At 42.0% G+C, this 15,990-nt stretch overlaps 1 protein-coding gene across 2 annotated transcripts in view; it reads left to right on the top strand.

Moving 5' to 3' along the window:
- Jarid2 (jumonji and AT-rich interaction domain containing 2) overlaps positions 1-15,990 on the top strand; it is a 234,696-nt gene that overhangs the window by 98,881 nt on the left and 119,825 nt on the right. The gene's annotated exons all lie outside the window — the stretch shown is intronic.

Genomic DNA, 15,990 nt, shown 5'->3' with positions numbered 1-15,990 from the left:
ACAGATTGATGAGAAGGATCATGAGACAAAAGCACAGATTTATTTTAGTAATGGTTCTCATTGCCTTTTAATCACAGGATTATTAGGGATGTAATTTAAACAGCACATACCAGTGCACTTTTAAACCACAGTTTTAAACTAATAACCTGTCATACAGTGGGAGCTTGTGACAGTAGCTACTATATTTAATATTTACATCTTGGCTGCATGGCTTGCACTGTGACAATTTGTCTTAAATCTCTAACATGCAACTCAAACTTAGCTCAGTGACTAACCCATCAGAGGCAGCTTGCTTACCAAGATGAAAACCTTTGTGGACAAATGTCTTGATGTTTGAGAGGTGTTTGGGGGCTTCCCTAGCTTTCTTGGGGAGATTGTTTATTATTATTATTGTTGTTGTTATTGTTATTGTTATTATTATTATTATTATTAGCTTTTGTTTTGTTTTTGGCCAGTTCTGAGGGCTTGGAATGTGGCTTCTTTTTGCTCAAGGCTAGCACTCTATCTCTTGAGCCACAGCGCCACTTCTGGCTTTCTTCTGTTTATGTGGTGCTGAGGAATTGAACCCAGGCCTCTACCGCAAAGCCACATTCTCAGCCCGAGATTCTTTTAAGTCATATATATATATATATATATATATTTTTTTTTTTTTTTAGAAATTTGAAAAACTGAGAAATGACGTAACAAATTTAGAGATAAAGCTAACACCAGAGTAGTAAGAAAGAGATCCTTTTACAGTTATTTAAGTTAGGCTTGGAAACTTTGCTGTTCGTTTATCAGAAAATGAGTTACCACTGCATTCCACGTTTTGTATTTAATAAGGAATATGCAGGGTGTCAAAGCCTTACAGCCTTCTGCAGTCCCAGAAGTGTCCCTCCTTCTCCTGTTTACACATTTTGCTAAGATGGGTTGTCTTGTATCTCACCGAGAAGCAATTCCACTCTTCTTCTCAGCTTATTGTTGGCTGTGTAATTTTGTTTATGATGTTTTTGTTGCTGGTGGTTTTTCTGTGCTCTGCATTGTCACTCGGGAAGACCATCTCCTTTTTCTATTTATGGTAATTACTAGAGAGCATTTTATTTTGTCCCATGGGGAGTGCCTGCTGTGCTTCTTTGTGTGGGCATGCCTGTTAGAATTGGAAAGTGGTTTCTTTGAGGTCAGGGCTTTTGTAAGAACATCTAGAAAGTTTGTCAAACTCCCAATTTTAAAACTTCCCTACTCCCACCCCATAATATAGCTTTTTTGTTTGTTTGCTTTCTTTTTCTTTGAAGCACTGTCATTATGAACTTTAGATTTAATGAAAACTTGTCTTCTAGCACATTAACTAGATGTACTTACTAGTTCTCATTGACAGAATTTTGATTCAAAGCTGTGAATATCTTCCTTTTGATAGAATCAAGCCACTGTAGTTTCCTCATACTGCTTTTTGACTTTATTTTTGTATCATTGGCAGATCCTAGCCTACTTATCTCTGACTCATAGGCAGATAGGCTGATGAGATTTGCTTCATTCATGCAAGCTGAGGAATTGAGTGTGATTTAGTTTCTTTTAGCTAATATGTGTTAGTGAACGAAAATGCCGGCGTCATCTGAAACCTTTTGCCTTTTCTGATTTCAGAGAATATTGATTTCTTGTTTTCAGGCAATTACTTTCAAGGAAATATACTGTATCATGTTTTACGAGCGCAAGTTTAATGGCTATCTGGCTTCCTGAGTTACAATGGGTTTCGTTTTCTTTTTAAGCTTTATTCTCTCAACAGTTCCCTGATGTGTACTAGGCTCAATTTATGGAATTGTCAGAATGTAGGTGATTTTTGGGGGGTGGGGGTGGGGGTGATTCTGGGGCTTGAACTCTCAAGGCCTATGTACTATCCCTAGCACTCTACCACTTAGAGCTACAGCCTGCATTTCCTGTTCTTTAGGTGGCTAATTTGAGCTAAGAGTCTCATGATCTTAATTGCTTGGGCTGGCATTGAACCATGATCCTCAGATCTCAGTTTCTTAAACTAGATTACAGGGGTGAATGTAGGTGATTTTAAGGCTGGTCTTGGGGCTTGAACTTTGGCCCTAGGCTCTGTGCTCTGTTCCTGAGCTTCTTTTTATCAAGGCTAGTGCTCTACCACTTAAGCCACAGCATCACTTCTGCCTTTTGCTGAGTAGTTTATTGGAGACAGGAGTCTCATGGACTTGAGATCATCAGGATTATAGGCATGAGCCACCTGCCCCTAGTCTGACCCAGGTTTCATTAAGGGTGTGAGTGCACAGGGCCCAGAGCCAGTTCTACAACAATGATTTTAAGTGTATCAAATCTCAGGGCACAAGTCTTAGGATGAAGCTGTGAGTTATTAAAAGTGCTTTAGGTGATTTCCAGGGGATTCCAGCTTGCCAGATACTGTTGATTCTAGAGGAGTGGCTCAAATATGAACTTTAGCCACCAGCTGTGGAGATCATGGAGGTTTATTGAAAGGTAGGTATGTGGAGCTTCTGGTTTTCTGAGCAAGAAATCCAAGAACAGCATAGGTATGGCAGTGGGGTGTGACCCCCAGGTAGGCAAAATGAAAAGATCTCTTCCTTCTTGTCAGAGGGGATTATCTTCTGCATTTCCCCCTTCATATCTAAGGGTTTATGCTGCTCTGTAGTTTGAGCTCTTCCACTTTTCCCTCACTGCTAGTCATAGCTGGCAGCCCAAGGTAGTTCTTTATCCTTCTGGATCTCATTTATTTTGTTTATTTGTTTTGTTTTTGTTGCCAGCCCTAGGGCTTGGAGTCAGGGCCTGAGCACTGTCTCTGGCTTCTTTTTGCTCAAGGCTAGCACTCTACCTCTGGAACCACAGTTCCACTTCTGGCTTTTTTCCATTTAGGTGGTGCTGAGGAATGTATACGAGGCGAGCACTTTACCACTAGGCCATATTCCCAGCCCTAGATCTCATTTACTTTGGGAAAAATGGATTGTGGTAATTACACAACTCTTTGAGATTTAGAACTGTCCCTGAATAGTCTTGGTGTTGCTGACTAGAGGGTCTTGTAACCGTGTTTTGACTAATATGTATAGGTTAGTGTGTCTGGGAGTAAGCCTTTCTCTGCTTCAGGTTGGATTTGCCTGTGATTCCTAAATGTGAGGCAATCTTGCTGTCTGTAATTCTCTCTCTCTCTGAATAGTTTTGGTGCTGCTGACTGGAGGGTCTTGTGACCATGTTTTGACTAATATGTATAGGTTAGTGTGTCTGGGAGTAAGCCTTTCTCTGCTTCAGGTTGGATTTGCATGTGATTCTTAAATGTGAAGCATTCTTGCTGTCTGTGATTCATGTTCTCTCTCTCTCTCTCTCTCTCTCTCTCTCTCTCTCTCTCTCTCTCTCTCTCTCTGTGTGTGTGTGTTTGTGTGTGTGTGTGTGTTTTGCTGGTCCTGAAGCTTGAATGCTCACTGTCCATGAACTCCTTTTGCTCAAGGCTAGTGCCCTACCACTTGAGCCACCAGGCCAGATTTCCCAATGATTAACTAGAGATTAGTGTTAGGGCCTTTTCTGAGTTGTTTACTGGAGATTAGAGTCTCAAGAACTTTTCTGCCAGGGTTGGCTTTGAACCATGAGCCTCAGATCTCATGAGCACCTAGGATTGTTACCTGTGAGCCATGGGCAACTGGCTGTGATTTTGATTATGACCTCACATAGGTAATACTCTTTATCTGCAGGCTCTAGTTTATTCAGTATGTCCTATTCTTACCTATGTATTTCTAAGACTTTCTTCCATTGGCCTGTTAGTGAAACTGCTACTTGAGAGATAGTAGTTGTAACACCAAATGTAGGTGGCTTTTTTTTTTTTTAAAGAAGAGGTATTATGTGACATGTTCCTTTACTTCCCATGCCTATTCTTTTTGAGTTTTTATGTTCTCTTTGATATTTGTTCTAAGACTCCAAAAATCTACTCAACCACAAAAGGACATGTTCAGGCCAAGCAATACTGACTTGGTCTTAACAATTTTTAAAGAAATAGGTAAAAGTATGTCTCCTTGTGTGTCATCTGGTACTTTGGTATACCTAAATTTGTTTTCTTGACATCTTCTGGGATCTGTAATATACAGCTTAAACTTAGTTCACTGATCAGCTAGTCAGAGGCAGCCATTACTAAGATTCACGTGGGTGTACAAATACACATGGGTGTATTTGACTGCTATCCCCGTAGTCCAGATGTATTCCATTCGTACTTTGGATTTGACCACTTGCATTATTTTATTTTATTATTATTTTTTTTTTTTGGCCAGTCCTGGGCCTTGGACTCAGGGCTTGAGCACTGTCCCTGGCTTCTTCCCGCTCAAGGCTAGCACTCTGCCACTTGAGCCACAGCGCCGCTTCTGGCCGTTTTCTGTATATGTGGTGCTGGGGAATCGAACCTAGGGCCTCGTGTATCCGAGGCAGGCACTCTTGCCACTAGGCTATATCCCCAGCCCAACTTGCATTATTTTTAACAGCTTGCTTTTAAAATGAGGAGGTTGTAGTTAGATTATAATCCCAGCCCTCACTCAGAAGTTAAAGGCAGGAAGAGGATGAGTTTAAGGCCAACCAGGACAACTTAGCAAGACTATCTCATGAGGATAAGAAGATGTAATGTGGTTGCCACATTACATTTTCTACCTGCCGACTTTTTGCTCCAGCTTCCAAACAATGAGTAAACCACTTTAGTGGTTTAGAATTGAGTTAGAATCACGTGAGCAGGGGGAGGGGAGGAGGGATGAGGGGGGAAAGCAATGTGTTGAGACTACTAGTAGTGGTGAATATTAAACAGAGATAAGGATGATCAGACTAGGTCTTGGGGATGAGGAAATAGCAGAGAAGAAATTTTAGTGGGGCTGGGAGTAGCAAAATCAGGCTGTCAGTAAAATATCTGCATTAGACTCAGCAAATGTAACATAATTGTGTTTTTTCATGGCATTGATTACAGTTTTCCTGGAAGGAAGACTAGATTGAAAGGAAGAAAGCCTCAAATCTGGAATACACCATTAGATCTCATAGTATGATCCATGGACCATCAGGTCATTTGAGAAAATTTTGTGGATCAAGTTTATCAATTGATTTAGGTAATAAGAAAAGCTCATAGAATTCCAGAACCAAAATTGAAGTCTCTCTTCCTGTAGTAGGCCTCTGTTCTCTTTAGGCTTGGCATAAGTTTCTGTGTGTTCACTGTGTTTTTCAAAGCATGCTTTGTGCTAGATTCATTGCCACCTAAGGGGAACACAAAGATAAAATATGGCAGTGTAGTCAGGATTGTCATCTCCACTTAACATTTCTGGGCCTCACTTTAATTATTTAAAAAAGCTTGTGTGATGTTGCATAGTAGGCTTGATATAAAATGCAAAGGATACCTATAATATTAGCTATTTAAGAGGCTGAGATGTGAGGGTTGTTGTCCAAAAGCCATTCTGGGCAGGAAAGTCTGTGGGACACTTAACCTCCAATTAACCACCAAAAAGCCGGTAGTGGACCTGTGGCTCACCTGATAGAACATTAGCCTGGGATGAAAAAGCTCAGAGACAGTGCTGGCGCGCTGTAAGTGCCAACAACTGCAGGGAGCTTGTTCACTTTGGGATGGGTGTCACGAAGCACAACTTTACCTGTTAGTAGAAGACGAAGAGTTTATTTGTAGATTTTTCTAGCCTTAAGAAAACACCCTTCAAAATGAGTCAGGTGCTGGTTGGCTCATGCCTGTAATCCTAGGTACTCAGGAGGCTGAGATGTGAGGATGGTGGTTTGAAACCAGCCCGGGGGGTGGGGGGGAGTCCATGCGGCTCCAGTAAACTACTCAAAAAAGGCTGGAAGTGTGGTGCTATGGTTCAAGTGGTAGAGCACACACCTTGAGCACAGAGTTAAAGCCCCAGGACTGGGGCGTTAGGAGAAACAAGAACCTAATGATTTACACAACTTGAGTTTACAACCAGTCCCCTGGCAGAGTATGAATACTGATGCTTATTTCCTGTTGGACAGTCACTGCCAAGCCAAAAAAGTGAGCAAGTAAGCCAGATAGTGTTTGAGCTCATAAAATGACCCCAGCAGTGCTCCAAGTAGGAAAAGTACAGTTGACCTCTCACAGTCCATGGACCCTGGCTGGCCTGTGCCACTTCCTTGGCAGCAGTGGATAGGGTGCCATGAGTCATCCTTGGATCCTTGGGCCCGGAGATGCTTGCTGGTGGGGAATTGCTTTTCATCTGGCCATAAGCTCTGAGGTGTTAGTTTGTTCTCAGTTCTTTGAAAAATGACTTGATATCATAGAGAAGTGTTGTGTTATGTATATATAATGCCTTGTAGATTTCTCATATTGTACATAGATGACCCTGACATCCAAAGATTTGACTTAGTATGTTGTGAAAGCAATTTGTGTTCTGTAGAAAACCCATTTGGAAATTGGAATTGGGATTGTTTTGTCATCCTTTTTCATGGTGCTGGACAGGAGTAATTGCCACAGTATTCTGTATTGCTAAGCTGGGTGGCAACTTAACATGAGCCTACTGTGACATAACCAAATAGTAAGTGGGAACTGTCCCTGAGGTTTTTTGCTCAAGGCTAGTGCTTGACCACCTGAGTCTTTACTTATGGTCTTTTTTGTGGTTAATTGGACTTAGAGTCTCATGTACTGTCTTGCTCTGGCTGGGTTAGAACCATGATCTTTAGATATCGGACTTCTGAGAAGCTAGGATTATGTATGTGAAACACCGGTGCCCATATATATTCCCTTGCATGATGGAAAAGCCAGGTGTTGCTGGCAGAGTTGGAACCACTTGCCAGATAGTTGTATATTATGAGTTTCTGGCACATTCAGTAGTTTTGATTTGCTTCAGACTCAAATTTTCTATTGAAGGTTTCTGATCCTGCAATTTCCCTGCCAAGTGGAGTAGTGTGTAAGGTGCACTCAGGGATATAATGCACTCTGTCAATTGAAGCCTTATGGAATGTAATGCTAATGTTTGCCTGGGCACGGTGCTGTTCAGTAGAACTTCCTAGATGGTGGGAACATTTTTATAGCTGTGTTGATCATATTTGGTAGTCATATGGCCAGTGAGTGCTTGAAATGTATCCAGTTCAACTCATGGCACCTTAATTGAGTGAATTGTAAGTAGCCACATGTGACAAATGGCTACTGTAATTAGTCAGTACATGTATGACGTTTGAGGGAGTGAGAGGATTTCATAGTTAAGCTTTTAATAATTCAACAAGTCAAATCAGAATTCTTTTGGGAATGTATTTATTAACAGCTTTTTCACAAAGTCACGTTGTGTAGCTGTAGGTTGGGATTGTTGATAAACTGATTCTAATTTGTTTTGTAATGACACTGGTCAAGGATTCACTTTTCATTTTGACAGTATTTCTCCTCTGTATTCCCTATAATGGAAGGTAGAGTGTCAATCCAAATTTCGCTTGGATTTTTGGAGATAATCCTGCTGCAGTTCTGGGGCCCTGATTGATTAGGTTGAAGAAAGCCAACTATTAGATCCAGAGGTGTGGGGAGCATTTCCCACCATGTTGCGGGGCTCTGACTGCTCTGTTCCTGGTCTTCACTCTGTAACCGTGAACTTGTGGATGTCTTGCTGCCATGCTGCTACCTTGACGACGGCGGGCGTCTGACATGCTCAGACGCAAAAGAGCTGACTTGGCAGCTGCCCAGCAGATTTTTATAAAGGCTCAGTTGGTGGCCGCAGATTCAGGCTGTCAGAGTTGTGTTATGCAATAAATCGTTTTTAGCAGAAGTTCTTAATCCAATTTCAGCTGTAGCTTTTTTTTTTTTAAATAGGCAGTAATCAAAGATAAGTACACATTATTTAATGGGAGTTTGGAAGAAGTAAAACTCTACTTGCATAAGCATTTTCAGGCTGTTTGCCTTAACCAGTAAGCATGTGTGTCTGAGGAAATTTGCTGCTTGAAGTGCTTTTAATTTAAAGCCAAGTCAAAGGAGCACCATTCACAAGTTCAGTAAATCAGTCTCTTCTTAGAATGTGTCCTGGCTGCTTAGCTTTTTCTAGGTGTAAATTGTTCCCCCAGTTCTCCTTTGATGCTTTAATAGTGACAGAACCATTTTGTAAGGGTTTTTCAAAAATGGATTAGCCTTGGACTGATCATGGGTTTCTAAGGAACTGTTGTGAAAAGGGAAGCAAATACTAGTTTTAACCTAAGTTTAAGTTGAACTGCTCTCACATTTTCCTTCAATATTTCCTCTCATCCTTTTAATTCAGTTCTCTGTGAAAATGTTTAATCTGTGTCAAGAACCACCATCCTCATCCATGCATGTGTGTTTTGATTGTTCTCATCCTGTTGATGGAACCGGCTAGCATTTCAGACAACCACAGATTGTTTTCAATAGTATGGTTAAACAGCAGGTGTACGGGAAATATTCTCCTAAAGATAAAAGGCATTCATTTACAAAGAAGTTTCTAGTCACTTTGCCCCTTTAGGCATCCAGTTCTTCCCAGTTTAGCTTTGTGATGCTGTGGAGAGAATTCATCAGGCCTGTGATAGGGTGTTTCCTTCTTTTTAAAAAAAAGTATTTGAGGGGTAGAAGTCATGTGCCTTCATTCAGAGTTTTGGTAAGATGCATAGCGGCAGGTATGTGCCAGTGATGTATACCCCAGTGGTTCCTGCACTACACATACACATTTGCATGTTAGATTAGAAAGTGTTCATCTCTTGCTCCATCAGTGGGAAGACTATTTTTCTTAGTACAGGTTCTGGAGATAATTTGCTTTGCTGTGGAACTAAATGCCTGTTGTTAACTGCCTGTGTCTTTCCTGTTAAGTAGGCAGATATATAAACATCAGTGTGAGGTTTTATCACACTTCAGACATGCTATACCTTGGGTATCTGCATTATTATTACTACTGCTGTTTTTGTGCTGGTCCTGGGGCATAACTCTGGGCCTGTTCTTGAGCTTATTTCTTCAAGGCTAGCACTCTGTCAGTTGAGCCACAAATCTACTTTCAGCTTTTTGGGTAGTTAATTGAAGATAAGTGTCTCAGACTTTCTGGCCTGGCCTTGATCTGTGATCCTCAGATCTCAGCCTCCTGAGTAGCTAAGCTTAGCATGAGCCACCAATGGCCTGACTTTTTAAAATTAGAAATGTCCTTTCCTCTAATTCCTGTTTTTGTTCTCTCTCTCTCTCTCTCTCTCTCTCTCTCTCTCTCTCTCTCTCTCTCTCTCTCTCTCTCTCCCTCTCTCTCCCTCTCTCTCCCCCTTCCCTCCCTCTCCCTCGCTCCCTCTCTCCCTTTCCCTCTCTCCCTTTCCCTTTCCCTTTCCCTTTCCTTCTCTTTCTCCAGTCTTGGGGCCTGAACTCAGGGCCTGAGCACTGTTCCTGGCTTCCTTTTGGTCAAGGCTAGCACTCTGCCCCTTGAGCCACAGTGCCACTTCTGGCCTTTTCTATATCTGTGGTGCTGAGGATTCGAACCCAGGGCTTCATGTATACAAGGCAAGCACTCTTGCCACTAGGTCATATTCCCAGCCCTGTTTGTTTCTTTTTTATCCTTGTTTTCCCTTTCCTAACTCAGCAAGGCTTGAATTTTACAAATCCCAATGAAAACAAAGCACGGACAAATTGCATAAGGATGTTTTACTCTGTTCTACAGGGTAGTTGTAGAAGACTGTCCTCAAAGTTTTTTCCATTCTGCCTCTACAAAGACATTTCTCTTTCACTCAATGTGAGTTATACATGACTTTTATTTATTTGTTTTTTTTTTTTTGGGGGGGGGGTGGGGGGAGACAGTAGAATCAGCCTCTCAAGTAGCTATAGGCCACGACACCTGGCCCTTTTCAAGGGGAGAAAGGAAGTGGCAGGGGCCTTATTCTAAGGGTAGGCCGAGCAGAGAAATCATGACTACCAAATCAAGTGTTGAACCTACTACTTACTGCCTGGCCAGCAGTGAGCAGCACCCAAGGTTGCTGTCCGTTCAGTTATTATCATTATCATAGTTTCCCCCGGGATTTCTAGTTCATCTCTGCCCCACACCTGCTCTACATGCCACACTTGTGTGGGATATCCCTGTTGGCCTGCACAAGGGAATCTTGGGTAACCGAGCATTACTGAGGAATTGTCTGTTGTTGAAAAGTAGCAGCTGGGACAGGTAACAACTCTTGGTGGTGCAGATTTTAATGGAGCACTTTCCTCCCCGCCCCCCCCCCTTGTCTGCCCACAAAGATAAAACAGTTACTTAACCTGGTACTAATTGGTTTATATTCTTATACACACATGGCTTTGTGTTAACTATGTGGGTTTTTTTTATTTCACTTTTCAGCTTCTTTTTAGAGATTTTGTTTGTAGAGGAGACTATAACATACAAGTGAGAGCTGTGATCATTGTTGGATTGTTTCATTTGCTGTCCTATGATGCAGTAAACTTCAGTCATTTCCTTATAAGTCCCATCCTCCTTAAGGTCCCTGCCCCCATTTCCACATGGAGTTAACTGCAAACTTAATGAGACCCTGTAGTGTGGAGTAGCTGCTAAGACTCTGTTCTAAGCTTAGAATTTGTGTTTGGAAATAGGAAAACTCTTGGTTTATGTTGGTCCTATTCTTGGACAAGAATCACATATTTAGATGTAAATTTCATTGTGGGGAGTGTGTCTTTTTAAAGGATATGTTGGACAGTCACAAAATGAAGGTGTGAGACATTTGTCATCCTAGAAATTATTAAAGGAATGCATAAAACTTTGTATTGTGTTATAGTTTAACTTTAACAAAACCCTATAACATAATGATCCCCCAGAAGTAAGAAGGAAGACCTTTTAGGGAATACCAATACAGATCCGATAATTCTAACAGACTATAACTGCAGAAATGAGAAAGTAATGTGAATGAGGAAGGGTGGAAGTTTACACACATGTCACTTGGGGATTTGATTAAGATGCAGATGCTGAATCAAGTGTAGGCTGAGTTAAGGGGCTGCATTTCCTTTTCTTTTTGATGCCAGTCCTGGTGCTTGAACTGAAGACCTGGGCACTGTCCCTAAGCTTTCTCTCCCCCCCCCCCCCCCCCCGCCTCCCCCATTGGTTGTGGGTGTTTGAACTCTGGGCCTGGACGCTGTCCCTGAGCGATTCAGCTCAAGGCTAGTGCACTACTACTTGAGCCAGAGTGCCACTTCCGGTTTTCTGGTAGTTAATAGGAGGTAAGAGTCTCATGGACTTTTCCTGCCGGGGTTGGCTTTGAACCTTGATCCTTAAATCTTAGCATTTTAGCCTCCTGTGTTGCTAGGATTACAGATCTGAGTCACTGGCGCCAAGCTGGGGACTTCATTTCTTAACAGAAACAGGTGGTTAATGTTCAGGTGATCTGAGAGCCACAGTTTGGAGTTGCAAGGATCTGTAAGGTCTATAGCGTGGACTATGACCTTTGACCTCAAAGTTGCCTAGTCCCTCCTAGGCTTATTGTTTGTAACTGAGCTTGGAGCAGCTAAGGGTTGTATTTATTTCAAGAAATATTTTTCATAAAACACTTTATAACTATACCATAAATTTTGCTAACTGACTAGTTACCCCTTTGATAAGAAATTTCCTGTTAATTTGAAAGGATGGCAAAAGTGTGGCTAAGTAAAAATAAAACCCTGTCATTTTCCCATTTAAAACTCTCACTACTATACCTTCTATATTAAGCTGACCAGTAAACCATAATAGACAGGGAGCTTGGGTTTGTGGAACTTTAAAATTTTTTTTAAATAGGGCACAAATCCAAATTTCCATCTGTAGGGAGTGAGAGCCACGTAGTCTCACTTGGACAAGAAAGGAGTAATTTGGATTTGCAAATACTAAAGGCCTGAGCATGATTTTCAAATCAGTGAGCTTATAAAGGGCTAGCCTTTCAGTGTAATTCCTGGATTGGGGTGGAGGAGGAGCTACAAGGTATACATGTGTTAAGAGTGGTAGAAGGAAGAACAGCTAGCACAAGTAGTATTTGGTGAAACAACACGTCAGTATTTAGTAGAAGAGTCATTAGATATTTGTCCGGCATGTCCATATAGACCTGGACTTTTGAGCGCTTTCTTTTTGCAGGAATGTAGATGGTTAAGGCAAGGGTGGTGGTAACCACCATAACAAGAACGTCTTCTCCAGTTTACAGCTGAGAGCGAGAGGTCTACCCAAGTCCCTTTGTCACTGTGGGTAGTGTTTTATGGAGTAAGCAGTGCTTTAAATGATCAATGCTGTCATGGTGTCAAGCACTCGACTGTACATATGCTGGATGTTGCCTAAGGTTGAGTGGTGACTGGGAAGGTGTAGGAAGGTGAAAAGCATGTGCATGAGGCTAGGAATGTGGCTTAGCCATAGAATGTTTGCCTAGAGCATGCACGAAGCTCTGGGTTCGATTCCTCAGCACCAGATAAACAGAAAAAGCCAGAAGTGGTGCTGTGGCTCAAGAGGTAGAGTGCTAGGCTTGAGAAAAAAAAAAAAAGCCAGGGACAGTGCTCAGGCCCTGAGTCCGAGCCCCCACACTGGCAAAACAAAAAAGGGGGGCTAGGAATATGGCCTAGTGGCAGGAGTGCTTGCCTTGGATACATGAAGACCTAGGTTCGATTCCTCAGCACCACATATATAGAAAAGGCCAGAAGTGCTGTGGCTCAAGTTAGCAGAGTGGCAGGGACTGTGCTCAGGCCCTACGTTCAAGCCTCGGGACTGCCCCCCCCCCCCAAAAAAAAAAACACAACACAACAACAAAACAAACAAAACTTGTGTGTTTCCAGGGGAAGCGAAACTGACCTTTGTGAAGTTTAATTGTGTCCAGGAATGTTTATTAAACACTGATTCTATGAGACATAATGTAGGAGCTGTAATGTAATGGTGACCAAAAGAAATGATCTCTGAAACCCATGGGGATATGATTTAAAAGGCAGACTTCATAAGACAGCTGTTGAAGGGGAGATAGTAAGGAGATGCTGGATATATAGTGTTTGTGTTTTAGCTCTTCTGGTGCTTGGGCTCTGTAGAGCAGTCATGTGGCACTTCTGAACAAGCAGATCACTGCAGTGTGAGTGGAAACTTCCTAGCTTTCCATCACACAGGTGTGCAGGTCTACCTTTGCCCTGAACACCTGTCATTCTACTAGGAAGTCCTGGGGCAGGAGGGTGACTCACCACGAGTCTGCAGCTGCAAAACCACAGTTAAGTGCCTAAGATTTTTGAGTTATTTTTCTTCTTCTCATTGTCTGTCTTGTGTCAGCATTAAGGGAGGTGCTACAAGTCTTGACCAGCACTGGAGATTACAAAGGAACATGTTTTAAGTTTGATTTTTACTGTGTAGAATCTGTGTCATGGTTTGCTTCTCCTGTGTATTTAAAGTACTTTATAGGTACAGCGAAGCTGCTGGTGTCAGTAAGGGAAGCTTAAATGCACGGCTTCCTTGGTGGGAGTTTGCATCTTGCATGTTTTATGTTTTAATTAGATGTTAGTTGTGGAGGCATAATTCTCTCATCTAGAGCCTGAATCAGGGCAAAGGCACAGACCTGTCCAGGATGCAGTAAATAGACGAGGAGTTTTATGAAGAGAGCTGTTTTGAGATTTTTATAATTTATAAACTGTGTACATGTAGGAAATAAGTTTATAATCTCATAGCATTGTTTGTTGTAGAGATGCAAATGAGGAACTGGGAAGAGAATTGTGTCTGACAGTCTTTATGAATAAGCCCTTGCTGCTGTAAAGGTGGTTTTTGGCCTAATAAGCATTAACTCTGCCTGTAGTTAACACTGGCACTCAGTCACAACTAATGTGCTGGGGGAGCTTTCTGGCAAACTCAAGGGAGTTACTGTAAAAATTAATTTAGACACGTCTTGCTCCTCATGTGTTGTGTAGCCACATCATCTGTGTTTTACTTAGGTTGGTACTTGTGTTCTACAAATGGATTCTGCTGCATTTTTCTGTTTTTAATCCTGTGTGTATGGTCTCTAGTGACTTGCCCCTGGTGGAAATTTAGAAATTATTCATGTTCTTCATGTTAGGTTGATGAAATGTCTTGGCTTCGTAGCCTTCAAGGTCCGATCCTGAATCCCCATCTTGGTATGTAGATGTCTTGGGGCTTTCAGAGAGTCACTAGTGAGACAGGATATACCTTCTTCCTCTAAATGTGCTGCCCAATAATGGAAATCACAGCTTGGCAGGCCTACAGCAGAGGACACTGAGCCAGGGGAAGGTGGAAATCTCAGCTCCCTTCCTTCCGCTGGCCTTTCTTCCACTTACTGTAGAAGATGTAGAATTGCTGTCATTTCAGGAAATCCTTACAGCTTAACTAGATTGCAGCCAAAGTTACTTAGGGCTTAGAGTCTCTCTATGTGATTGGATTTCTAAGATGTAGTTTGTGTTTATGCAGAGTTTAGGAATTTAAGAGCTAGAAAAGGTTTCTGGTAATTGAACCTACTCATTAACTCCCATGGAAGTTTTGTTGCGACCCTTAGTGGCAGGAATAAAACCCTTTCTTTCCTAGAACCTAGTAAACCAACAACAGACTGTCTGTGGACCACAGTTCTCTCCCTGAGCTATGTGGCCCTCAGCTGAGGCAGAAGGAACATGTAATCTTTCAAATCCTGCTTTTTATCAGGATATTAATATTTTTCTTATTATTTTAAGGTCCACCCCCAAATAACTGAGAAGCTGCAATATTTTCATCTTTAAGTTGAGCTCTGTTATGAAATGCCTAAGTCTTGAAGTAGGCATATAGTTTTTGTATTACCAGACTGTGGAGACATCAGGCTATAGAAGCCCTGAATATCCTTAGCCAAGAGAATCAGTACTGAAAATGAGATTTTTCCCCCCCTCTTTCTGGTTCCTTAACAAAGCTATTTCTTACCAGTTTCCTCAGTTTACTAGCCAGTCCTTGATGTTTCGATCTTCCCATGTTTTTTAATTTTATTTTGTAAATTGAGACAAGATCTTACTCTATTGCCCTGTCTGAATTGGAACTGTTAATATCATAGCCCTCCAGGGCTGACTTTGGAAATTATGATCCTTCAGTTTTAGATTCTTAAGTGCTGTTATCCTAGGTATGTACCACCAAGCCTGGTCTAAAAACTCTAGGGCTATAGTGTACATGCACATGCGCACACACTTTTTGGTTGTTATGTAGAGCCTCCTATGCTCCTTTCTATCATCTTTCCAGATCATTTTTGTTTGTTTTGTTTTTGGTTCTTGGTGCTGATCTTGAGACTTGAACTCTGGGCCTAGGTGCTGTTGCTGTTTTGCTGAAATCTAATACATTACCACTGAGCCACAGCTCCATTCCCAGATTTTTGATAGTTAATTGGAGATAAGACTTTCACTGGCTCTCTTGCCCAGGCCAGCTTTAAACTGCCATTCTCAGGTCTCAGCCTCTTCAGTAGCTAGGATTATAGGCCTGAGCCTCCTGCACCCAGCTGAGATTCTTGCTCATGTTCTTATACAGTATATGAGGTATCCTCCCTCCCTCCCTCCCCCCCCCCCCCGCCCCGTTTTTCTTCTCTCCCTTGACCCCACCCCACTACCACATGGTACTTTGTCAGTATTCTTTCCTTTGAACATCTTACTGTAAGAATAATCTCTAGGCTGGTTGCTTGCTTGTTCTTTGGTTTCCTAACCTTCAATCATCTGTCTTTCATTTTATTAACTCTTCTATCATTGCATTGGATCTGAATCGCCACATAGCAGAGACATGCTTGTAACCACACACTCAAGACTGTTATTAATGTTTTTCCTATTATTTCCAGGTATCTAACCTAGGTCATCATGTATGCTAGGCAAGAGCTCTAACTCTGAGTCACACCTCTAGCCCTGTGTCACCACCATTTTAAAAATCACCTCCTCACTTGTACTCTGCTGGGATCCATTGCTATCTTTTCAGTATTTCCTTCTCTTCTCTTTTTTTTTTTTTTTGGCCAGTCCCGGGGCCTTGGACTCAGGGCCTGAGCACTGTCCCTGGCTTCTTCCCGCTCAAGGCTAGCACTCTGCCACTTGAGCCACAGCGCCGCTTCTGGCCGTTTTCTGTATATGTGGTGCTGGGGAATCGAACTTAG

The sequence above is a fragment of the Perognathus longimembris genome, chromosome 6 (genome assembly GCF_023159225.1).
Source record: "Perognathus longimembris pacificus isolate PPM17 chromosome 6, ASM2315922v1, whole genome shotgun sequence".
In the NCBI taxonomy this organism is placed as follows: Eukaryota; Metazoa; Chordata; class Mammalia; order Rodentia; family Heteromyidae; genus Perognathus; species Perognathus longimembris.
This window is presented reverse-complemented; position numbering and strand designations above follow the sequence as displayed.